The sequence below is a fragment of the Moschus berezovskii genome, chromosome 2 (assembly GCF_049115385.1).
Source record: "Moschus berezovskii isolate FMDL1 chromosome 2, NW_MosBer_1.0, whole genome shotgun sequence".
In the NCBI taxonomy this organism is placed as follows: Eukaryota; Metazoa; Chordata; class Mammalia; order Artiodactyla; family Moschidae; genus Moschus; species Moschus berezovskii.
Genome location: NC_142461.1, coordinates 124,086,946 through 124,113,581, shown reverse-complemented (window position 1 = coordinate 124,113,581; position 26,636 = coordinate 124,086,946).

Here is a 26,636-nt window from a genome sequence, read left to right as displayed (position 1 = left end):
CACGTGTAATAAATGATTGTCCTTGGGAGAGTCATAACAGGAAGTAATTCATTAGGGAAACAAAAGAAATTTTGTAGCAATTAAGCATATTGAAAAGTCTGTTATACATAAAATCCCTTGCTTCTTGTCTGAATTAAAGCAAGAACTAAAGATCATTTTCCCCCAAAGTTTTCAAAACCATGCTGATTCACTTAGAATTGTTCTTTGATTTATTATTTACATTGTAGCATATAAACAGCAATTACTTTTCATGAAGAATTTTAATTTTTCATCTTAAGTGTATTTATTTAATTCATATTTTATGCCTAAATAAAATACAAAAATAAAACCCAAGCAAACCTAAAAAGCTCGAACGAAAACTTAAAAAATATATTATTAGTGTTTAGAAAAGTGTTATATAATACAATGTTTCAAATCCAGGTAATTCTAGAAACAGAAGAATTTATAAAATAAATAAGTTATTGGGAACAAGTCAAATTACTGAACCAAAGGTAATAAGCCAAGGATGAGACCTTGCTCTATAACTTTTCTTCAAACCTACACATATCTTGTCTGTCATCTTTCAGTTTGCATACACAATATTTGAAGCATGATTTTTTCTTTTCACTACTTATTAATTTTTAAAAAAACTTTCATGGGTAATCATTATAAATGATATACCAAAATTCAAGCTGAATTTTTATTCATTTGAGCATTTTTCAATATTAGTGAATAAATTTCATTCAAAAGCATCTCTGTTAACGTGTTTGTTGGGTAAAAAAGTAGATTGAGGGCAAAGCACAATTTAAAGGGAATCCCAAAATGAATAATAATTTAAATCTCCACAAGAAAAAGAAAGACCAAAAGTTTACATATTATATGCCCACATTGGAAAAAAAAAAAAAGTCTAACATCTGGGAGTCATGATTAGGCATTCAATTAAAGCAAATGAATGTTAAGAATTCCACATGAAATCTGTTAATCAGATTTTCTATTTCATTATTTGAATAGGAGTCCTTTATTTCTCCCCTTCATAAATAGTATCTCTTCAAGGATCTGCCAGCGGGTGAAAACAGGACATAGGAGTGAAAATAGGACACAGAAGTTACATTACTCTGCGGGACAGACGCAGAAAGGAGCATGTGCCTGCGAGGCTCTGTGCTTATCACCCATGCTTAACGTACTGGGCCACAAGAAAGTAGGTTGCTTTGAAATGTACAAGTCTCTTTTTTTTTTCTGTAAATATGGATTTTTTTCTCCCCTATAAATTCTTTGGGAGTTAAAAAATTAATTGAGACACAAATCTGGGAATACTTATGAAAACTGAGCACCTTGGGTTGGTATTTAATGTAAAACTGTAAAACATTAAAAAGAAGTACTATACTTCTACAAATACAGTATAAGTGTATGTATGTGGCTCAGAGGTTAAAGCGTCTGCCTCCAATGCGGGAGACCCGGGTTCGATCCCTGGGTCGGGAAGATCCCCTGGAGAAGGAAATGGTAACCCACTCCAGTATTCTTGCCTGGAGAATCCCATGGACGGAGAAGCCTGGTAGGCTACAGTCCACGGGGTCGTAAAGAGTCGGACACGACTGAGCGACAGAACGGAACGGAACTGAACTCACTAATATGAAAACCAGCAGGATGATTCAAAGAGTATTTCAAGACGTCCTATTTGTAGGAAATGAGGAAAGAAAGTCAGAATAAAGTTGTTGACTTAGACACAAAACAATGTTATAATATTCAATAGTTAGTAGAACAATTACATTTGTGGCTAACTCTTCTATGAGGAAGAATTCATTTGTATCTCTACCAAATAAAAATCTATAATTAATAAGAAACACAGAGTCTGGGCCTTAATCAGCAGAGCAGACTAAGGCCTTAACAGTCAACTAAACAAAGCTCCATTCCCCGAGATAAACAAAGCTCTAGTGTAACATTGAAAGAAGTCTTATTTTGTCTTATTCTTAAATTTTTGATAATTTTTAACACAATTAATATTTAGAATGATGGTATTATATGTCTGACAGATCACGTTTATCAGAGGAAACAGACCTGCAGTTCATTGTTTGAGTTACAAATAGTAATCATGGATCCTTTAACTTGTGTTTTAAGAAGAGAACCCTATAAAACCACTCTAAGGGAAAGCAACCAAAGACATCCTACTTTCCAGGTTGAAGCAAAAGTATTTTTAAAGGTTCTGAATCATGAAAACTCTAAATTATGTTCAGAGAACAGTGAGAGAGTCAATGTAACTAGAGTTTAGAGTTTAGTGTCTGATTCTCAGAAGTTGGGCTAGAAGTGCAGAGGCCTTGCAAAGAAGACTAAGGACTGTGGATTCTTTTCTAAAGGTAATAAATAGGGAGCCGATGGGGGCTCACAAACCAGCAGTGGTATCGTCAGACTAGTTTTAGGGAAGATTCCGATAATTTCTTCTCACATACAACATGCTGCTGCTGCTGCTGCTAAGTCGCTTCAGTCGTGTGCAACTCTGTGCAACCCCATAGACGGCAGCCCACCAGGCTCCACCGACCCCGGGATTCTCCAGGCAAGAGTACTGGAGTGCGTTACCATTGCCTTCTCCCACATACAAAATATTTTCTTGCCATCTAAACTTTTCTTTCTAGCTTATCAGCAGTGTTAATAACATGGATTTAGCTGCATAAAATGTTGATGTATGAGAACTGGGAGAGGGTGCAATAGGATCACTACACATAGGCTAACTAGAGGCTTGATATGGGTGCAGAGGACCTTAAAAATGTTCCTTTACTGTCAGCGTAAATCTGACAATGTGAGTCATCCTTTACCATTATCATGACTATAATCACTGGTGGGGGGTTGGTGGGTAAGGAGATGCAGGTGGTAAGAAACTTTTTTTATTAAGATCTAATTCACGTGGTAGAATTTACCACTTTAAAATACACCAGTTATATTCTTCATATGTTCACAAGATTGTGTAACATCGTCACTAGCTAATCCTAAAATATTTTCATCAGCCCCCAAAGAAACCCCAAATCTAATAGCAGTTACTTCTCACTTCCCCCTCCAGCCCTTGACAACTACTAATTAATTTTCTGTATCTACAGATTTGCCTACAGTATCTGAATATTTTACACAAATCAATTCCTATAATATAGGGCTTTTACATCTGGTTTCTTTCCCTTATCACAAAGTTTTAAGGTTCATCTTGTAGCATGAATCAATATGTCATTTATTTTATGGCTGAAAAATGCTCCTTTGACTAGACATATCACATTTATGAAATCACCAGGGATGAATATTTGGGTTGTTTCTATTATCTGGCTCTTATAAAGCTGCTATAAATGTTTGTGTACAAGCTTATCTCTAGATATATATTTTCAATTCTCTTGAGTATATGCCAAGGAATGGAACTGTTGGGTCAAATAGTAACACTATATTTAACTGCCAAACTGTTTTCTAAAGTTGTCATCATTTCACATTACTACCAACAATGTATGAGGGTTCCAATTTCTCCATATCCTTGCCATCACTTATTGTCCAACTTTTTTGATTATCACCATGCTGTTGGATCTAAAGGGTTATCTTAATTTTGATTTGAACTTCCCTGATGCTTAATGACATTGAACATTTTTTCATGTGCTTCTTGGCCATATACCTTCTTTGGAGAAATGTCTGTAAAAAATCCTTCTTTCCTACCCCCATGGACTGTAGCCCACCAGGCTCCCATGTTCATGGAATTCTCCAGGCAAGAATACTGCAGTGGGTAGCCATTCCCTTCTCCAGGGGATCTTCCTGACCCAGGGATTGAACCCAGGTCTCCTGCATTGCAGGCAGATTCTCTACCATCTGAGCCACCAGGGAAGCCCATCTACTTTCATTAATTGTGTGGTTTTTAAAAAATACTTGAGTAATAACAGTTTTATATTCTGAATACTAGATTCTTATCAGATAAATGATTTGCAAGTATTTTTTCCCATTCTCTATGTTGTCTTTTTAAAAATCATCTATATGACATTTTAAAAAGTTGTTTTAAGTTCATAGCAAAATTGAGAGGAAGGTATGGCTCCTTCCCAAACGTTCCCTGACCCAACACATGCATAGATTTCATGACAATTATTAATAGCCTCCATCAGAGTTACAGGTAATGAACCTACATTGACACATAATCACCCAAAGTCTATAGTTCACATTAGGGATCACTCTTAGTGCTGTACTGGTTTGGCATGTATCAACCATTGCAATATTATGCAGAAATGTCTCAACTGCCTTAAGAATCCTTTGTGCCCTGCCCAACACTCCCCCTCCCTAACAGGTAGAAGCTACTAACCTTTTTTCTGTCTCCATATTTTCACCTTTTCCAGAATGTCACAAAGTTGGAATTATACAAGATGTACAATAAACTTCTTTTCAGATTGATTTCTTTCACCTAGTAATATGCATTTGAGGTTCTTGCATGTCTTTTCATAGCTTGGTAGTGTATTCTTTTTAGTGGTGAATAATATTCTATTGACTGCTATACATCCATCCATTCACCTACTGAAGGCATCTTGATTGCTTTTAAGTTATGGCAATTATGGATACAGCTAATATAAATGTTTATATGTATGTGGACAGAAGTTTTCAACTCCTTTGGATAAACACCAAGGAGCATAACTGCTGGGTTATGTAAGAATATGTTTCAGTTCAGTCGCTCAGTCATGTCCGACTCTTTGCGACCCCATGAATCACAGAACGCCAGGCCTCCCTGTCCATCACCAACTCCCGGAATTCACTCAAACTCATGTCCATCGAGTCGGTGATGCCATCCAGCCATCTCATTCTCTGTCATCCCCTTCTTCGCCCACCCCCAATCCTTCCTAGCATCAGAGTCTTTTCCAGTGAGTCAACTCATCGCATGAGGTGGCCAAAGTATTGCAGTTTCAGCTTTAGCATCAGTCCTTCCAATGAACACCCAGGGTTGATCTCCTTTAGAATGGACTGTGGATCTCCTTGCAGTCCAAGGGACTCTCAAGAGTCTTCTCCAGCACCACAGTTCAAAAGCATCAATTCTTCGGTGATCAGCTTTCTTCACAGTCCATCTCTCACATCCATACATGACCACGGGAAAAACCATAGCCTTCACTAGAGGGACCTTGGTTGGCAAAGTAATGTCTCTGCTTTTTAATATGCTATCTAGGTTGGTCATAACTTTCCTTTCAAGGAGTAAGCGTCTTTTAATTTCATGGCTGCAATCAGCATCTGCAGTGATTTTGGAGCCCCCAAAAATAAAGTCTGACACTGTTTCCACTGTTTTTCCATCTATTTCCCATGAAGTGATGGGACCAGATGCCATGATCTTTGTTTTCTGAATGTTGAGCTTCAAGCCAACCTTTTCACTCTCCTCTTTCACTTTCCTCAAGAGGCTTTTGAGTTCCTCTTCACTTTCTGCCATAAGGGTGGTGTCATCTGCATATCTGAGGTTATTGATATTTCTCCCAGCAATCTTGATTCCAGCTTGTGCTTCTTCCAGCCCAGTGTTCCTCATGATGTACTCTGCAAATAAGTTAAATAAGCAGGGTGACAATATACAACCTTGACGCACTCCTTTTCCTATTTGGAACCAGTCTGTTGTTCCATATATAGTTCTGACTGTTGCTTCCTGACCTGATACAGGTTTCTCAAGAATATGTTTAGTTTTTTTATGTTTAACTTTTATTTTATATTAGAGAATAGTCATGTTAGCTTCAGGTATACAGCAAAGTGATTCAGTTATACATATACATGAATCTATTCTTTTTCAAGTTATTTTCCAATTTATCATGACAGAATATTGAGCATCATTAGGTTATTACAGAATATTGAACATCATTCCCTGTGATATCCTGGTTCTTGTTGGTTCAGTTCAGTTCAGTCACTCAGTCATGTCTGATTATTTGTGACCCCATGGACTGAAGCACACCAGGCTTCCCTGTCCATCACCATCTTCCGGAGTTGACTCAAACTCATGTCCAGCAAGTCGGTGAGGCCATCCAACCATTTATCCTCTGTCATCCCCTTCTCCTCCCACCTTCACTCTTTCCCAGAATCAGGGTCTTTTCAAATGAGTCAGTTCTTTGCATCAGGTGGCCAAAGTATTGGAGTTTCAGCTTCAGCATCAGTCCTTTCAATGCATATTCAGGAGTGATTTCCTTTAGGATGGACTAGTTGGATCTCCTTCCCGTCCAAGGGACTCTCAAGAGTCTCCTCCAACACCACAGTTCAAAAGCATCAATTCTTTGGTGCTCAGCTTTCTTTACAATCTAACAGTCACATCCATACATGACTACTGGTAAACCACAGCTTTGACTAGATGGATCTTTGTTGGCAAAGTACCTATTAGTTGGTTACTGTTGTTGGTTACCTATTTTCAAATATAGCAGTTTTACAGGCAAGCAGAAAACTGCTATCTATCCAAACTCAATGTACCACTTTTGCATTTTCAGCAGCAAAGAATGAGGGCTCCTGCTGCTCCACATTCTCATCAGCATTTGGTGTTCTCAGTGTTTCAATGGACATTTTAATAGGTGTGTAGTAGTAGCTCACTGTTGCTTTAATTTGCATCTCCTCAGCAACATTTAATGTGGAACATCTTTTCACATGCTTATTTGCTGTCTGTATATATTCTTTGATAAGATGTCTGGCTCATTTTTTGGCTCATTTTTTAATTGGACTGCTTGGATTTTTTTAAATTATTGAACCTTAAGAGGTATACATTTAAGATAATAATCCTATATCAAATATTTTATCTTTTGCAAATGTCTTCTCCGAGGCTGTGGTTTGCCTTGTTTCTCTTAACACTGTCTTTCACAGAAATGTTTAAGGAAGTTCAGCTTGTCAATCATTTCTCCCATGTTTTTTTCCCTCTGTGGTTGTGTCTAAAAAGTCATTCCCAATGTCTGTGTTGTCTTTTTAATTTGTTCACAGTATCCTTTGAAGCAGGAACATTTTCAATGCTGAACTTCAATTTATCTATGTATTCTATAGTTGCCTGTGGTTTACACGCCATATCTAAGAAAACACTAGCTTATCTAAGACATGAGGATATACTTAGGTTTTCTTTTAAGAGTGTGACAGTTTTAGCATTTGTACTTAAGTTAAAGACTTTGAGTTACTTTTTATATATGATATAAAGAAGAAATCCAATTTCTATTCTTTTTTTTTTGGCTACTGGGTATCTAGTTGTTTCAATACTGCCTGTTAAAATTCTCTTCTGCATTGGATTATCAAGGCATCCTTGTTAAAAACTGACAATACATGCTTTGTTTTTGGATTTTCAGTTCTATTCCATTCACACACACACATATATACACACATACATACATGTATATATGCTCATTCCAGTCTCACACAGACTAATTTCATTTTGTATTAAATTTTAGAATGGGTCATGTGAGGCCTCCATTTTTGTTCCTTTTAAAAGTTGTTTCAACTATTCCCCATCCCTTGCATTTTCATATGGATTTTAGTAGTGTCTTGCCAAGTTCTGCAAAAAACAGAAAGACAGCTGGGATTTTGACAGGGTTTGCATTTAATCTGTAATTCAATTTGGGGAGTCTTCCAATCATGAACATGTGAAATCTTTCCATTTTAAGTCATCTTTAATTTCATCTAATGATGCTCTGTAGTTTTCAATGTACAAGTCTTGCACTTCTTTTGTTACATTTATTTCTAAATATTTTATTTTTGATGCTATTGTAAATGAAATTGCTTTTCAATTTCATTTTCAGATTGTTTACTGTTAGAATAGAGATATATAATTAATTGTTATATATTATTTAGTATTCTTCAAACTTGCTGAACTTATTAACTAATAGGTTTTATACTGGACTTCCTTTAATCCACTAGTATTTTATATATATATAAGATCATATCATCTGCAAATAAGAGAGTTTTGCTTTTTATTTTTTGACCTGGATGGGTTTTATTTCTTTTTAAACATATTTGATATTTTTCACTTATTTTTATTGTTATACTTGAATAAAATATTACATTAGTTTTAGATGTATAATATTTTCAATACTTTATACATTATAAAATAATCACCACAGTAAGTTCAGCTACCATTCCCTGTCAACGTTATTACAATATTGTTGACTATATTCTCCATGTATACATTATATCCCTGTGATTTATTTATTTTATGGAAATTTGTACATCTTAATTCCCTTCATCTATGTAGTCTGTCCCATACTCATCTCCCCTCTGGCAACGACCAGTTTCTTCTTTATCTATAAGTCTGTTTGTCTTGTGTTTTAGATTCTGCATATGAGTAAAATCATATGGTATTTGTCTTTATTGGTCTTGACTTACTTCGCTTAGCATAAAGAATGCTTTTTATTTCTCATTCTTGCCTAATTAGCCCTGGCTAAAACCTCCACTACAATGTTGACTAGAAATGGTGAGAATAAACATCCTTATTTTGTTTCTTATCTTTGTAGGAAAGCTTTCAGTCTTTCACCATTAAGTATGATGTTATCTGTGGGGTTTTTGTACAAAGGTCTTCTGCTCTCCGAAAGTAGAACATTCTTATGAAAGCTATTGTAAGCTCAAATGGTGTAAAATGAAGACACAATCAGCAAAGGACACATCTTGCTAACAGATGCATGAAGAAAATGAAGACAGCACAGCTCAAAGACACAGTTTAAAGCTATGGTACTGGATGCTAAGATGATGAGTGTAGTTCCCAGGGAATGAGCTTGGTGGTGCTACTCTTGATGCCCTAGATGCATATGACCTCTATGATGGTTTGTTGCAAAACAAATGCTGCTTTTGGCTTTTCATCTTTTTTCAGAAAAGTAAAAATCCTCTTCAGATTTCTTCTGGTTACTGAAAGCAAATACTAACCTAGGTCCTTAGTAAAAGTGAAATGTCACAAAGTAAACTTTAGAATAAGTGGGGGATTCCTATATATGCTTTATCAGGTTGAAAAATTTTGTCTAGTTTGTCAGGTACTTTTTATCAGTAAAGGATACTGGATTATGTCAATACCTCTTCTGTGTCTACTGAGATGATCACGTGGTTTTATCTTTTATTCTATTAATATCACCTTGATTGATTTTCATGTGTTAAACTGACCTTACATTCTGGAATAAGTCACACTCTGACATGGTGTAGAATACTTTTTATATTTTACTGTATTCAGTTTGATAGTATTTTGCTAATGAATTTTTGGGTCTATATTTATAAAGAATATTGGCTTGTAGTTTTGTGTTATCTTTGTCTAATTTTAGTATCATGGAAATATTAGTCTCATACAATGAATTTTGATGTATTCCTTTGTCTTTATTTTTTGTGGAAGAACTTGGAATGTATTGGTATTAATTCTTCTTTAATCATTCTGCGGTTTTAATCAGTGAAGTAATCTGCTCTTAGACTTTGTGAGATGTTTTTGATTACTAATCTCTACTCATTACAGATATGATCACATTTTCTATATATTTTTTCCAAGTAGAGCATACCAATATAGAGATAGGAATGATTAATATGTATGTATATGTGTGTGAAGTGTGTGCTTAGTTGCTCAGTCATGTCTGACTCTTTTGCAAGTCCATTGACTGTAGGCTGCCAGGCTCCCCTGTCCATGGGGTAATCCAGGCAAGAATACTGGAATGGATAGCCATTCCCTTCTCCAGGGGATCTTCCTGACCCAGGGATCAAACCCAGGCCACCTGCATTCCAGGCAGATTCTTTACCATCTGAGCCACCAGGGCAGACTCACATATGTGAGTATATAAAACTTATTATTGACATAAAAAACACACTAAAATGAAAACTTCACTAAAGGACTCAATAACAGTATTGAGTAGGCAGAAGACTCAGTGAACTTGAAGACAGGTCAGTTGAGATTATCTGAAGAATAGTAAATAAAAAGAATAAAAATGAACATAATCCTAGAAAACTATAAAATATCAACAAGCATATTAACATTTGCCTAGACAAAGTCCCAGCAGGAGAAGAGAGAAAGAAAGAGGCAGAGAGAATATTTGAAGAAGTAATGATAGAAATCTACCCATATCTAATGAAAAACATTAATCTATATATCTCAAGAGCTCAACAAGCTCAAAGAAGGATAAAATAAAGGACAATCACACCTCAGTACATCACATTTTTTTTAAAGAGAAAAACAAATAGGGATTCTTTAAGGCAGCAAAAGAGATACAACTCCTCACAGACAAGGCATCCTCAGTATAATTCCATCTGATTTCTATCAGAAACCATGAAAGCGAGAAAGCTGAGGGATGAGCTATTCAAAACGCTAAAAGCAAAAGGCCAGTGAAGAATCCTATATCCAGTAAAACTATCCTTCAAAACAAGGCATCATTCCCATACTTTCCTTTTGTCCTTTAAACATGGTTTCTTTTTGTTCTTTTAACATATTTAAAATAGATGATTTGAAGTCTTTCTTTAATCAGTCCAATATCTGAGCTTCCTAAGGAAACTTTTCTATTGACTGCTTTTTTTTCACGTTCAAGGCCAAATTTCTTATTTCTTTGGATATTTCATAAGTTCTTGTTGAAAACTGACATTTTAAAAACAATGTAATGTGTGTGTGTGTGTGTGTGTGTGTGTGTTAGTGGCTCAGTCTCATGTCTGACTCTGCAACTCCATGGACTGTAGCCTGCCAAGTTCCCCTGTCCATGGAATTCTCCAGGCAAGAATACTGGAGTGGGCTGTCACTTCCTTCTCCAAATGTAATGTGGGAACTATGGAAATCAGAATCTCCCTCTTCCCAGGGTTTGTTACTATTACTGTTTATTCTTTGGTGACTCTTCTGACTTAATCCTATAAAGTCTGTATTTCTTGTCATCTTTGGCCACTGAAATCTCTGCTCACTTAGGTGAGTTGTCAGCTTATAATTGGGCAGATACTTTCTCAAATGCCTAGAACCAATAAGTCTCCTTATCTTTGACAAAGGGCTCTGTGTATCTTTGTCACTGTGCCAGACAGTTAGTTGAGAACTCTGCCTTAGCCTTCCCTTCCAACTTGTGCAGAACCCCAACATCAGCAGAGGGCAAGCACTGAAGGCTTTTTAGGGTCTTTCCTAAGTATACACACAGCCCGGGACAACATTTTAGATTACCAGGAATATCCTGGAGTTTCCCAAAGTCCCTGTGGCCATCTCATTTCCCAGCTTTTTCTTTTAAGCTTTTTGATCAGTCTATTGTTTGCTTCAACTGTTATTCATGATTCAGTTAGCTACAGTCTTAACAATTTCCTGTAATTGTTTTCTACAGAAGCATGGTAAAGACTTTTGACACTGGTAGAGCTCTGAGTAAGGTCAAATAAAGACAATCTTGCAAGCAGAGTGTCCTAGACAACCACTAGACAGATCAACTTTGAAGGAGCTCTGCCTACATTCTGTTTCTTTTAGTGGCTGCCAGACTGTTGGTTTTTAGACTGTTAGGGCAGTTAGCTTTCAAGGCTACCACTGAGCTGGGGAGTTGGATGAAAACAGCACAGGTTAGAATGACACAAATCACTGTTCTTACCATGATTCAGCCATCTTATTTACTTAACACTTCCTTAAGAGCTGAACTTCTTTGATTTACTTTCAAAATTTTGAGAAATTGATTCTGAACATTTTTGCCAGTTTACTCACTGCTTTTTACAAAGGAGAGAATTTTTAGAACTTCTTGCTCTGTTACTTTTGCTGATGTCACCCGATTTAAAAAAAAAAAAAAGATAAGTGATAAAGAAGGGTACAGGAACAGGAAAATATAAGGAAGAAAAAAACAGAAATTTCCAAGCAGCTTGTGATCACATGAATGTAACTTCTCTGCACAAAAAATATTATAACTGCTTCTTAATCCCAATATTGAGAAGGCAATGGCAAGCCACTCCAGTACTCTTGCCTAGAAAATCCTATGGATGGAGGAGCCTGGTAGGCTGCAGTCCGTGGGGTCGCTAAGGGTCGGACACGACTGAGCGACTTCACTTTCACTTTTCACTTTCACACATTGGAGAAGGAAATGGCAACCCACTCCAGTGTTCTTGCCTGGAGAATCCCAGGGACGGGGGAGCCTGGTGGGCTTCCATCTATGGGGTCACACAAAGTCGGACACGACTGAAGTGACTTAGCAGCAGCAGTAGCAGCAGCAATCCCAATATTACTGGCAGAATTTCAAGGCCTGAATATGCTTACCCTAAGTAAAGCTGGAAACTTTGCTGTTCTTGTTTCTTAAAGTGTAGCCGCCATTCCAGTTAGGTGAGCCTCCTGCCCACGTCTCTACCTCTCTGACCCTTCCTCCTACCCACACCCACGATGCAGCTTATTGCTTCAGTCTCAGGCTCTGGCTGGAGACCACTGTTCTGGTGCCATCACTGCTCTCATGCAAAGGGAAAATATGGGCCTAACAGGTGATCTGTGAAAGAGTCAAAGCAGAGACAAATTACAGTCCTGTCCACAGTTGGGTGGCTGATTTCCAGCCTAAAGACATTTTCCCCAATAGGGATAGAATAAAAGTTTTTCCCATTTTATTCAGACTACATGGAGAGTGACCATTAGAATCAAACTCAGAAAGAACAAGTGGACCAAAGCTAAGCTAGCCCTGATGCCATACTGCTCAATGAAGCCAGTGACAAGACAAAGTTGTAGCCAATGGTATCATGAAATTTTGGGTCCTCTATCTAATAAGAAGGTGCCTGGAAGATTTTAGACCATGCACATATTTAAGAAGCGAAAGGAAGTATAGGTGTGAAGAGAAAGGAGCAAACTTAAATGTGGTTCAGTAGTTTTTTATATGATCATTGAGTCTGAGCTTTGAGCCAAGTACATCCATAGAGTCAAAGCTATGGTTTTTCCAGTAGTCATGTATGGATGCAAGAGCTGGACCATAAAGAAGGCTGAGTGCCAAAGAAATGATGCTTTTGAACTGTGGTGCTGGAGAAGACTCTTGAGAGTCCCTTGGACAGCAAGTAGATCAAACCAGTCCATCCTAAAGGAAATCAGCCCTGAAATTCATTGGAAGGATTGATGCTGAAGCTGAAACTCCATATTTTGGCCACCTGATGTGAACAGCTAACTCACTGGAAAAGACCCTGATGCTGGGAAAGATTGAAGGCAGGAGGAGAAGGGGATGACAGAGGATGAGATGGTTGGATGGCCTCACTGACTCAATGGACATGAGTTTGAGCGAACTCCAGGAGACAGTGAAGGACAGGGAAACCTGGCACGCTGCAGTTCATGGGGTCGCATGAACTGAGCTGGACACAACTTAGAGCCTGAACAACAACAAACCAAAAGATTTCTCTCTAGTTGTCTGGTTCATATGACAATTAGTTCCAGTTTTGTTCAAATTGATAGTTTTACAAAACAGGATATATCAACTCAAACCACTTGGGCTAATTTGGTTGTTTGCAAAGTTTGCCGTTAAAAAGAAATTATACCTTTTATAATAAAGCAGAGGTGTCAAAACCTAAATGCCTTCAACTGACTATTCGCTACAATTTTGCTACTCAATCAACAATTCTCACTGCATTGGGCTTACCTGAAACTGTCTATTCACATTCTATCAAAACAATCCTTAGTCATTTAGATACAAGGGAAATGACATTTAAATCGTCCTTATATAATAGCAGGGATTTTTCCTACTTCTTTTGAAAGGTGGGTAAATATTCAATTGATACCTAATAGGAAGTTCCTCTGATTTCACTGCAAAAAATAGACATTTATATTTACACAATTTGAAATTATGGTAGAAAATGCTAATCATTCACTTAGTAGCTTAATTCTAAGACTATATAATGTTCACTTTTAAAAATACTAAAATAAAATTAAACACTCAAATTGGAACAAATTTCTGATTTTAAACTTTTAAGGAAAACACACTTTTAGGAAAGTCTGAAAATTTGAATATTTCATTATCAATGAAAATGAACTATATTTTCATAAACTCATGACAAACTGTTTATTAAGGAGGTAAAGTCTAGCAGTTTTTAAGAATAAAATGATAAAGGTTTATCTGAAGAAGTCCATGTGGTTTGTGATGTGGTATTAGATCTTATTTTCTACATATTAGGCAAAATAGTCATAAATGCATTTTTATCTTTTCACTTGAAAAATAAAAAATTGTTGGAGGCAATATGTTAATTTAATTGCACTTTTTTTCTTGTTTCTGGCTAATCTTGCATACTCAAAAAGGAAAACAGTTATGATTATTCTTTATCCTAAATTGATAATAAATAAATCACTGGTATTACTTGAACATGAATTTTAATCTCTTGATTGAGAAAGACATTAAAACAGATCTTTAATCATCTAATGAGAGGAAACCAGTTATCATAGTGAGTCACAGCATTGTATTCATTTAGAAAATATCCTGAACACAATAAACTAGGAAACTTATTTTGAGGCAGCATCTTGGAGTATAATTTTTCAACAACCATAAATTATATAAATCACTCCTGATTACAAATTTGGCCACTTTTCATGAATTTGGTACAGTTGTTCAAAATTTTCCAGAACTAAAATAATCACTGTCTTTTTTGACTCCTGAAAAAATTCACAAACAGCTGGAAACTAGGTTGGAATGCAACACTAGCAATTAAACAAGTAAGATTTAAAATTGATTTTCTATAGAAAGCATCACTTTCCTACACAATTAATAGCTCTAATGTTATGTGCTATATATTCAAAGAGAGCAGAAAGGCATATGTTTCCTCAGAGAGCACCCAGTCCAAATACCAATAGATTGCTTGACCATATAATATTCTCAGAGGCAGTTCTAAGCCCATAGAACTCACCAAAAGACCAGATGTTGCTACTAGAAGGTTCCAAGGCTTGGCATCTGGGTCTTGGCAAGCCCGGGAGATAGCCTTGGGTCTTGTGTCTATTGCTAAAATAGGACATGAAAGTAAGTTCCATAGTACAGAGTCTGAATGATTCTGAAGAGATATACTGGACTGAAAAATGATTCAAAATATAGCAGTAATTTTAATAAGTTATTGGCTTATCTACACCAATTAAATGTACTGGGAGAATGTCAAAACAGTTTCAAGACTTGGAATAATAATTTTTCATTGATTTTAAGCATGTTCTAAATTAATTGTACCAATCAAAATATTTTCCAGTAACTGACAGTACACATACATATATCTTTCACTGTGAATAACAAGAGAAGGAGGACAGCCATAGTTTTATTTTTAGATTTCAGGTAGTTTTCAAGTGTTTTGAACAATCCTTCATCCCATTTCTATGAAATTTAAGGTCTGACATGTAGAAGTCTATTAATTATATAGAGCTTTAATTGCATAGAATTGATGCTTTCAAACTGTGGTGCTGGAGAAGACTTTTGAGAGTCCCTTGGACAGCAAGGGGATCACACCAGTCAATCCTAAAGGAAATCAACCTTGAATACTCATTGGAAGGACTAATAGTGAAGCTGAAGCTCCCAACAGTTTGGCCACCTGATGCGAAGAGCTGACTCACTGGAAAAGACCCTGATGCTGGGATAGATTGAAGGCAGAAGGAGAAACAGGCAAGATGAGATGGTTGGATGGCATCACCAATTCAATGAACATGACTTAGACAAAGTCCAGGAGATAGTGAAGGACAGGGAAGCCTGGTGTCCTACAAACCACGGGGTCACAAAGAACTGGACACAACTCCGTGACTGAAGAACAACAAAATGCAGAAGTCATAATATACTTTTGGGAAAATAAATGAACTGTTTTATGTATCTGATGCTGTAAAGATACTGTTTTTCTTGGGAGCTATAAATTGTAGATTTATAGATAGAGTATAAGCAGCAGTATGGTAGTAACAAGAACTTTGAAAATTCATATATTTAACTCAGTAATTCCACTTCTTAGAAATCCATCCAAAGAAATGAATTAAATGTGGACAAAGATTTATTTGTAAGGATGTTCACTGTGACAGTAAATAGCTATATCATAAAATGCATTGGCCACCTGATGCAAAGAACAGAATCATTTGAAAAGACCCTGATGCTGGGAGAGATTGAAGGTGGGAGGAGAAGGGGATGACAGAGGATGAGATGGTTGGATGGCATCACCGACTCAATGGACATGAGTTTGAGTAAACTCTGGGATGGACAGGGAGGCCTGGCGTGCTACAGTCTATGGGGTCGCAAAGAGTTGGACATGAATGAGCAACTGAACAGATCTGAAAACGCATTATGATATAAATATTCAATCATTGGGGATGCTACACACAGTAGAGTATCCTGTAGCATTAAAATCATTTTAAGACTGTTTAATTGGCAGAGAAAAATGTGCATGATAAATTAAAGGTAGAAGACAAAACTATGTAAATACCAGAACCCCAACTTGAAAATAAAACAGGTGTGTACTGACTCAAGACTAGAACAAATACATAAAAGTACCGGCATTGTTGTCTGGATAGTGAATAATGAATATTTAAAATTTTCCTCTTCATTAGTTAGCATTGTCAACATATATTTTAAAATAGGCAAATATGAATTAACTATTATATTATAATTATATATAAATTTATATAATTATGTTTATATATAATTATATATGTTTATATAATTTTATATAATTATAATATATTATTATTATATTAGCAGAATGCATATGACTTGAAAAGGTTAAAAATCAACTATAACATCTTTAAACATGAAACACTACAAATTCTCTAGCTCCTCTTAGGAATGTCACTCATGTGTTGGGATTTCTTTTCTATACTGAGGATATGGCAACAAATCCCAAGAGGAATCTTGACACTATTCAGTTCAGTTCAGTTCAGTCGCTCAGTAGTGTCCGACTCTTTGTGATCCCATGGACTGCAGCACACCAGTCCTCCCTGTCCATCATCACCAACTCCCAGAGTTTACTCAAACTCATGCCCATTGAGTCGGTGATGCCATCCAACCATCTCATCCTCTGTTGTCCCCTTCTTCTCTCACCTTCAATCTTTCCCAGCATCAGGGTCTTTTCAAATGAGCCCATTCTTTGCATCATGTGGCCAAAATGTTGGAGTTTCAGCTTCAGCATCAGTCCTTCCAATGAATATTCAAGACTGATCTCCTTTATGATGGACTGATTGGATCTCCTTGGAGTCCAAGGGATTCTCAAGAGTCTCCTCCAACACCACAGTTCAAAAGCATCAATTCTTCAGCGCTCAGCTTTCTTTATAGTCCAACTCTCACCTCCATACTTGACTACTGGAAAAACCATAGCCTTGACTAGATGGACCTTTGTTGGCAAAATAATGTCTCTGCTTTTTAATATGCAGTCTAGATTGGTCATAACTTTCCTTCCAAGGAGTAAGCGTCTTTTAATTTCATGGCTACAATCAGCATCTGCAGTGATTTTGGAGCCCAAGAAAATAAAGTCTGCCACTGTTTCCCCATCTATTTCCCATGAAGTGATGGGACCAGATGCCATGATCTTAGTTTTCTGAAAATTGAACGTTAAGCCAACTTTTTTATTCTCTTTCACTTTCATCAAGAGGTTCTTTAGTTCTTCTTCACTTTCTGTCATAAGGGTGGTGTCATCTGCATATCTGAGGTTATTGATATTTCTCCTGGCAATCTTGATTTCAACTTGTGCTTCATCTAGCCCAGCATTTCTCATGATGTACTCTGCATAGAAGTTAAATAAGCAGGGTGACAATATACAGCCTTGACATACTCCTTTTCCTATTTAGAACCAGTCTGTTGAGCCATGTCCAGTTCTAACTGTTGCTTCCTGACCTGCATACAGATTTCTCAAGAGGCAGGTCTGGTGATCTGGTAGTCCCACCTCTCAGAATTTTCCACAGTTTATTGTGCTTGTGAAAAGAAAAAGAAAAATCAATTTTCAAACTAAAATAACATTTCAGTGTATAGTTAACAGTGCTACATTATGAAACAATTTCAAAATATAAAACAATTTTATGATGAAAAGCAGCCCCATGATAAAGTCAGTTTATTTCTTTTTATGACTAAAATAGTCAATTTTATATATGTACCACAACTTCTTATCCATAAAAAGGAACACATTTGAGTCAGTTCTAGTGAAGAGGATGGAACTAGAGCCAGTTATCCAGAGTGAAGTGAAGCAGAGAAAGAAAACCAAAAAGCCTATACCAAGGCATATTTATGGAATCTAGAAAAATGGTACTGATGAACCTAGCTGCCTGACAGGAATAGAGCTGCTGCTGCTGCTGCTGCTCCTAAGTCACTTCAGTCGTGTCTGACTCTGTGTGACCCCATAGATGGAAGCCCACTGGGCTCCCCCTTCCCTGGGATTCTCCAAGCAAGAACACTGGAGTGGGTTGCCATTTCCCACAGAGAGAGAAAATGAACTTTGGATACAGAGGGGGAAGAAGGTGGGGCGGATTGAGAGAGTAGCATTGAAACATATACATTACCATATTTAAAATAGAATGCTAATGGGAAGTTGTTGTATAACACAGGGAGCTCAACCCAGTGCTCTGTGACAACCTAGAGGGCTGGGATGTGGGGGGAGGGGGTCAGGGGGAAGTTCAAGAGGGAGAGGATATATGTATACTTATGGCTGATTCACTTTGTTGTATGGCAGAAGCCAACACAATATTGTAAAGCAATCACCTTCCAATTAAAAATAAATTTAAAAAAATCAGTTTATTTCAATTCACTACAAATGTTAAAACCACTTATATTTTCCTTCCCAAGATGTATACCCTGACCCATTTCTCATGTACTTAACACTGAAAATTAGTCACAGCATTCCTCTTGGGCTTCTGTTTCTCAGAGATTTTCAGTAGTCTTTATTTGGTATTAGCAGTTTATCTCTAGTACTTCTTAAGAATATTTATCATTATATTAAATATCAATTAATTAGATTATATGTATTTCCAAATATATCTGAAATTTGAACCCTCTAAGTATTTAATACCAATATCTCTATGATTTTGAACAAATTTTCTGTTTAATTACAAACATAAAGCTCCTCTGCTTCTAATACTCTTCTGGCAGCTAGCTTAGTACTTCACTTACTTGGAGTTTAATTTTCACTAAACAGATTTTTTTAAAAATCCTAAACAACATCATTGTAATCTCTGTTATATGCTTACTTAGCAATGTGTCTGAGAGGTGGGACCGACTTTCAACAGCCGCATCAAGAGAACAATGCATTAAATCAGGTCTCTCTCTTTCCGAGGATGGCAGTGAGAGCTCAGCTGGGGCCCCGGTCCTCAACGCAGCCCTCGGCAGAAGCAGTGAATTCAGCCATAACTACAGCATAGCCTGAGCATTCTCCTGATGAAATTACACTGATCTAATTTGCACGCTGTGAAGACATTTGGCACTGGCTGGATCTGAGCCTTGACATCTTCATTGGAACTAAAAGTACACTAAGAACTGACATTACATTTCACATTCTCTACTGCCAGGTTGCGGCATTTCATCCTCTTTAAAGGCATTATTTCAAGAACATTTAATTTGGCTTTGATATGCCTGCCATTTTGCTGGGTGGAACATACTGCGCCAGAAAAGCTCAGCTGTAATAAAGTTTGGCACCAACAGCCCACCATATACCTGCACCATCCTGTGCAATTTAATTGGCATTCAGTGGGTTGATAAATGGATTGGCTTAATGAGACAATATACTTGACATATGCAGGACTCTCCTGAGGAATGGGATTCATTTTTTCACTTCACACATCAACATGTTACAGATACCAACACAGTCACCTCTAGCAGTTGTGCTGGAGCCAGAGGAAGCCATCCACTGGGCTGACCAGTAACGCTGTCCTCTTCCAGCCATCTCACTCCTTTCTCCCTGAGCACCAAGCAAAGTATGGCTTTTAAATTTTATTGCCTTTTGTATTTTTCCCAGACACAAGAAGAAGATGGCCCCCAAGCTTTATTCACATAAATCTGTATTTTCCAGGAGATCAAAGAGCCTGGTGGTCTACACAGATTAGTTTCACCTATGGCAGTACTATAAAACACAAGTAATAATGGATTCTAGGTATAGCTACTGATGGCATCAACCACATACAGCAGAAAATGGGTACCATGCTGTCTTCAGAAATTTTGGCTTCAAGAATGAATTAATTACAACAAGGAAGAGACACCATTTTTCACTACTCAGATTAGCAAAGATTAAAAAGAACCATAACGCTGAATACTGGCAGGGGAACAAGGAAACAAGTGCCTCATGCTCTGTTGGTGGGATTCTAAAGTAATGCAACTTTTCTGGAAGGCAAATGACAATATGCATCAAAAGCCTTAAAAATGGCTATGGTTTTTTGCTAAGCATTTCTATTTCTGAAAATATAACCCAAGGAAATAAAGATATACCTAAGATGAATAGTCAGTAATGCTGCTGCTGCTGCTAAGTTGCTTCAGTCGTGTCCAACTCTGTGCAACCCCATAGATAGCAGCCCACCAGGCTCCCCCATCCCTGGGATTCTCCAGGCAAGAACACTGGAGTGGGTTGCCATTTCCTTCTCCAATGCATGAAAGGGAAAAGGGAAAGTGAAGTCGCTCAGTCGTGGCCAATTCTTAGCGACCCCATGGACTGCAGCCTACCATGCTCCTCCATCCATGGGATTTTCCAGGCAAGAGTACTGGAGTGGGTTGCCACTGCCTTCTCGAGTCAACAATGCTTATCACATTAATTATAATAAGAAAAAATTTAAAACAATCCAGATATCTAAAGAAAATGAGATTGCCTAAATGAAATATAGAATGCTGCCATCTATGGGGTCACACAGAGTTGGACATGACTGAAGGTCATGCAGCAGCAGCATATGCTATAAAACTAAAAAGCCATTAAAATGATGTAGTGAAAAAATGTTCTTGACGCCTTTTATGTCAGAAAAATATTATAAAATATTAGATTTGTTATTAGTCATCTTACCTGATGGCTCAGTGGGTAAAGAATCTGCCTGTAATGCAGGAGACACAGGAGATTCAGGTTTGATCCCTGGCTCAGGAAGATCCCTTGGAGAAGGAAATAGCAATCCACTCCAGTATTTTGCCTAGGAATTCTCTATGGACAGAGGAGCCGGGCAAGCTATAGTTCAAAGGGTCATGGCGAGTCAGACATGACTGAGCACACACATACACCAATAGTCTTACTCAAAAAAGTCAAAGGGTAAATGTCAAAACAGTAATGATGCTTGCCTTGTGAGGTAGGATCAATTAGAATTCCTTTTTAATTTTTTCATGATGCTTATCCTTATTTTTAAGAAAGTGATTTATTTAAAGGATGTAATTAAGATGGCATTTTAAACTTCCCAAGGAATTGCTTTCTGACAACAATGCTGCTGCTGCTAAGTCACTTCAGTCGTGTCCGACTCTGTGTGACCCCATAGACGGCAGCCCACCAGGCTCCCCCGTCCCTGGGATTCTCCAGGCAAGAACACTGGAGTGGGTTGCCATTTCCTTCTCCAATGTGTGAAAGTGAAAAGTGAAAGTGAAGTCGCTCAGTCATGTCCGACCCTTAGCAACCCCACGGACTGCAGCCTACTAGGCTCCTCCATCCATGGGATTTTCTAGGCAATAGTATTGGAGTGGCTTGCCATTGCCTTCTCCATGACAATAATGCAGTTTTTGGAAATTCTTTTATTGTATCATAAGTCAAACCATGTCCATGTAATTCAGTTCTTCGTAAGGTTTCAGGTCTTATAAGAATTCAGTTGGATAGCTACCCAGAAAGATAATTCACCCCAGACAAATGAAGTTTCTTTCTACCTCCAGCTTCCTGGAATTTCTCAGTTCACTGATAACAGCTCAGTAGTAGAAAGGAGAAAATTTTTAGAACAAAATTGACATTCAAGAGAGTTCTGGAGTTTACATCTTCTAGTCATAGTCCTCATCAAATGAAACTGCTTGGTTTATTCTGGTTCTGTATTTGCTTTTTACAATGCTGAAGATCTCTGAAAAGATAGAGGGATACAGAGATGAAAGGTTATATATTCAGATTTGCTAAAGACCCATGGGAATCATATTGCACCTGGCAACAGGAAAGACAGGGTTTCTGCCTTAAAGTCTGCCCAGAAAAATAGAAAAGGAAAGATAATTCGGTGAGATGAAAGTGCTTTAAAAGGGAGATCAGCTTAGGGGAGCCAAAGTGCTCCATGAAGACCAATTGGAGGGCTTGGTCAGCATTCGAACCAGGCAGGACGAGGCGCCATATGAACCGCAGCCAGGGCAGCTGCACTGCTTGCCACTTAGCTGTCTTCTGTGCCTTGACACTACCTGCGTCTGGCTTCCTTCCTGCCTCCGAGGTGGGGAGGACGCCCACCAGCCACTGCTCCTCATTTCAACTGGGTGCCAGTTTGATACTCTCCATTTTGCTCCAAAGGAAGTTCCAACATGCAAATAAGCCCAAGGAAATGAAAAAATGAAACGGTGTGTGACAGTTTCTAATTACTGCATAAAAACAACATATGGAAACTTCATTGTCCATTTCATCTCCCAACATGTACCGTCAAGTCAGACTTCCCTTACTTTATCACACCCTTGAGCATTTGGATCTGATTTACTTCAATAAAAAGGCTTTAAAAAAACACTTTCTGATGAGGTAACAGTATTTAAAATACTTTTTTTAAAATACCTTCATCATTGAGAGGTTTTCATAACCTTGCTCTATTTTCCATTAGAGTTTTCTCATTGTATTCTAGTTAATTCTAGTCCCTAGGGTTGTTCAAAACCTGGATTGAAGTTGTCCATTCTTCAAAAGTTTAAATTAACTATCCCTAAGTACCTTTTATCAATGCTTGAATGGGTCCCTAATCACTTATTAGAGGAGACAGAACAGATTCAGCACTTACAGTCTGCTTGAAATGTTCTAAAGGCATTTGAACAAGAGGTCAAAAAAGAAACATCAAGCAATGCTTGATGAACTAAAAAATAACAGTAAAGGCAAACAGAAAAGCAAAAATTAATAAAAGCAATGCGTTGAGGTAAAAAGATTGGATCGAGGTTCAAGAGACCTGGAGTCTGGCCCCCTCTTTGCCATTACTATACCTGTGTGATCCTGAGCAAATTCTTCACTTCCCTCATCCTCTGCTTTAAAATAGGATTTAAGCTATATGATTTCTAAGATTCCTTTCCTCTTTGCTGCATTCCTGCATTCTCACAGTATATAGACCTAATACTATATATTTTCTGTATGGGACAAAATACTGTTCACCAAAGGTTGCTTGCATTTAAATGTTAACCTTAGGGTAAAGTTTAAAACTTGAGACAAGTCCTGGGAAGCAAGGCATACATCAAGTGCCCATTTGCTAAAAGCAAAATCATCCAGTTTCTCCTCTCATCCCTTCTGGCCACAGAAGCAGAGTCGGTTAATGAATCAGAAAAAAGCTGGTTACCAGATGTCCTGGCTTATTAACACACACATCGCGTTCTGTAATGGCATTCATGGAGCAGGCTGCGTGGAAGATGGCAAAGGAAAAGTTCACCTCGCAAATGAGCTTCAAAACGTGGGTGTGTTTTGGTCAATTTCAGGAATGGTGGTTGCACAAGTTCATTTAAGCCCTTGTCAGGCATTCTTTCAGGTGGAAACTTGCCTGGATTACAAAGAACACTTTCTCCAAGGTCATAGGGTATCAAGCTCCTCTCAGGGCCTTCCTCTTCTCGCTAATCTTTGCAGAATTGCCGACATGAACCCTTACGTGCAGAAAGACAGACAACAATAATAAACTAAGCAGCAATGTAAAGGAAAAGCCAATTCTTTTTGGTTTTCACCACAGCTAATTTTAAAGCCACCCATTGTTCAGCTCTGCAGTCTAATTTTATGTTAATATCCTGAAAGTTGTCAAATCTTGGCAAAAACTATGCATAAATTACACAGAAAGTAGCTCACAGGAGGGGGAAAAGTAATGACTGTCATGGTTAGCCAAACCCATTAATAGTCTGACAAGCAATAACCCAGGAGCTCTGGTCAACTGCTGCAGACATCTGTGAAACTTTTGCAATTAATATCATTTTTTCCCTTATTTTTTTGTTGTTGGAAGAGGTATCAGCTGCAAAATAGCATGCAACTGACTGATCATTATCAGCTCTGCTGGTAAAGATTTTGGTTTATCATCTCTCTTGGTTGACCACTGCTCTGCTTTTGAAAAAAAGCTACTTTTTTTTTTTAAAGTAATGACACATTTCTCAGCACTGAGATTGATAGTATTTAGAAGATGGATATCAGTGGTGTGTGGCTACTCAAAAATTAAAGAAATAATTTGCTTTGTGACAACTTAGAAGGGTGAGATGGGGAGAGAGGTAGGAGGGAGGAAGGTTCAAGGCGGGGGGGCATACGCATACTTACGGCTGATTCATGTTGATGTATGGCAGAAGCCATCACAAGATGGTAAAGTAATTATCTTCCAATTTAAAAAAAGTTAACAGAAAAAATTAAAGAAATAACATGCTTCAATATCTAATTTACTACTGATTTTTCTCCCAGTGAGACTGGGAGAAAGACAGATGGAAAGACTTAAAATTTCTCTTCAAACCTGCACCTTCAGTGCTAGGATTGTTGGCAGATCATTTTACTGTGTTTCATCCTACCTTTCTCCAGGCCATTCAAGCATACTTTTTTTGTGGGTAAGGATTTCAAAGGGAAAATAAATATATCCACCTGCTTGGTTAGTGTCTGTGCCCTGCTGGTGGTAAAAAAATTTTGAATATCACTTCATATATATATATATATACAGAGAGAGAGAGATGTATATGTGTATTGTATTATATAGGCAGGCTACCCTGGTGGCTCAGTGATAAAGAATTCACCTGCCATGCAGGAGACATGAGTTTGATCCCTGGGTCAGGCCTGGAGAAGGAAATGGCAACCCACTCCAGTATTCTTGCTTGAAAAATCCTATGGACAGAGGAGGCTGGTGGGTTACAGTTCACAGGGTTGCAAAAAGAGCCGGACACAACTTAGCCGGACACAACTAAACAAAACAAACACAAAAATATACAGGCATACATCACTTATTGCTCATTTTCTAAGGAATAGTGCTGGGAGAATTATTAATAGCTGAGTTTCCTGGTATGCCTGTAAAGACTACTCAATCTCTCCCCACAGCTGCTTAGCTGATGCATCTAGAGTAGTACCTGGCACAGAGTGGATTCTCAAAAATGTTTGTTGAATGAATGGATGGATGAATATTAACAGGATATGACACCATTTAAGACCTTGCTATTGGACAGAGGAGCGTAGCAGGCCACAGTCTATGGTGTCACAAAGAGTTGGGCACGACTTGGCGACTAAACAACAATTGTAGCTTCATTTGTTGATTTCATGCAGAACTTCCTTGCTGCTAAAATTCATTGCCCATGTATAAGGGTTTTCTCAGAGAACACTGACAGACAACTTACTCTTCTTAAAGCTTACAGCAGTCTGAAATGCCTGCCTTACAGAATCATTTGGTAAACAAACTTTCCAAGCTCCTGCTTTGCACCAGGTCCTATGCTTGGAAATAGGAATCCGAAGATGAATAAAACTCAGTTTTTGCTGTCATAGAGCTCTCAGAATATCTACAGGCAGCCATGCAGAAAGATGATTCCAACAAAACATGGCACACACTATAACACAGGTTTCAACAGATTTCAAGAAGGAGCACACTCTACCTGATGTTGCAGAGAAAGTGCCATGGTAAAGGGACACTTGGACTGAACTGTAGTGAAAAATGGCCTGGCAGAGAGAATGAGGAAGGGCTTTCAAGGCACAGGGAATGCATGCGTGAAGACACAGGATAGTTCAAGGTATAGCATTTTAGAGAACAGGGAGATGGTCCAGTACCTAAAGTACAGGGTATGGGACAATGTGGCAGGAAGTGAGGCTGGAAAGAGGAACAGAGGTAGGACAATAAGTAGCCTCGGTGCCTTCCGAGTGATTTTGGAGGTCACCCTGCATGCAACTGGGATGAGTGGAAGCCTTTCACCAGAGAAACGTCTCTGTAGGCATAGCCTATGATGGCTCATAGGAAAGGGGGAGGGGTGGATGGGGAAGAAGAAAGGGACTGCCGGGTCATGGTAGAAAGTCATTTCAGGATATACTCCAGATCCATGCCCAGGAGTGGGACTGCTGAATCATGCATAATTCTAAAGGACACATGCACCCCAGTGTTCACTGCAGCACTATTCACCATAACCAGGACACAGAAGCAACCTATCAATGGAGGAGTAGATAAAGAAGATGTGGTGCATATATACAGTGTAATATTACTCCACTATAAAAAAGAATTAAATAAGGCCATTTGCAGAGACACGGATGGACATGGAGACTGTTACACTGAGGTAAGTCAGACAGAGAACGACAAATATCATATGGTATCACTTACACGTGGAATCTAAAGAAATGGTACAAATGAACCTATTTACAAAACAGAAGTTGAGTCACAGACATAGAAAACAAATATGGAAAGGGTAGGGGGAGGAATAAATTGGGAGATTGGGACTGACATATGCACGCTACTATAAACAGAATAGATAACTAATAAGAACCTACTGAATAGCTCAGGGAACTCTATTCAGTATCTCATAATGGCCTATATGGGGGCAGAATCTAAACATGAGCAGATAAATGTACCACTGACTCACTTTGCTGTAGAGGAGAAACTAACACAACATTGTAGATCAACTACACTTCAATAAAAAATAAATGAAAGCCATTTCAGGAGCCTTATGGAGACAATCCAAAAGGAGAAGAAGTAACAGATTTTAAGACGTCTCTGCAGCAGAACTGTCAGGGCTGGG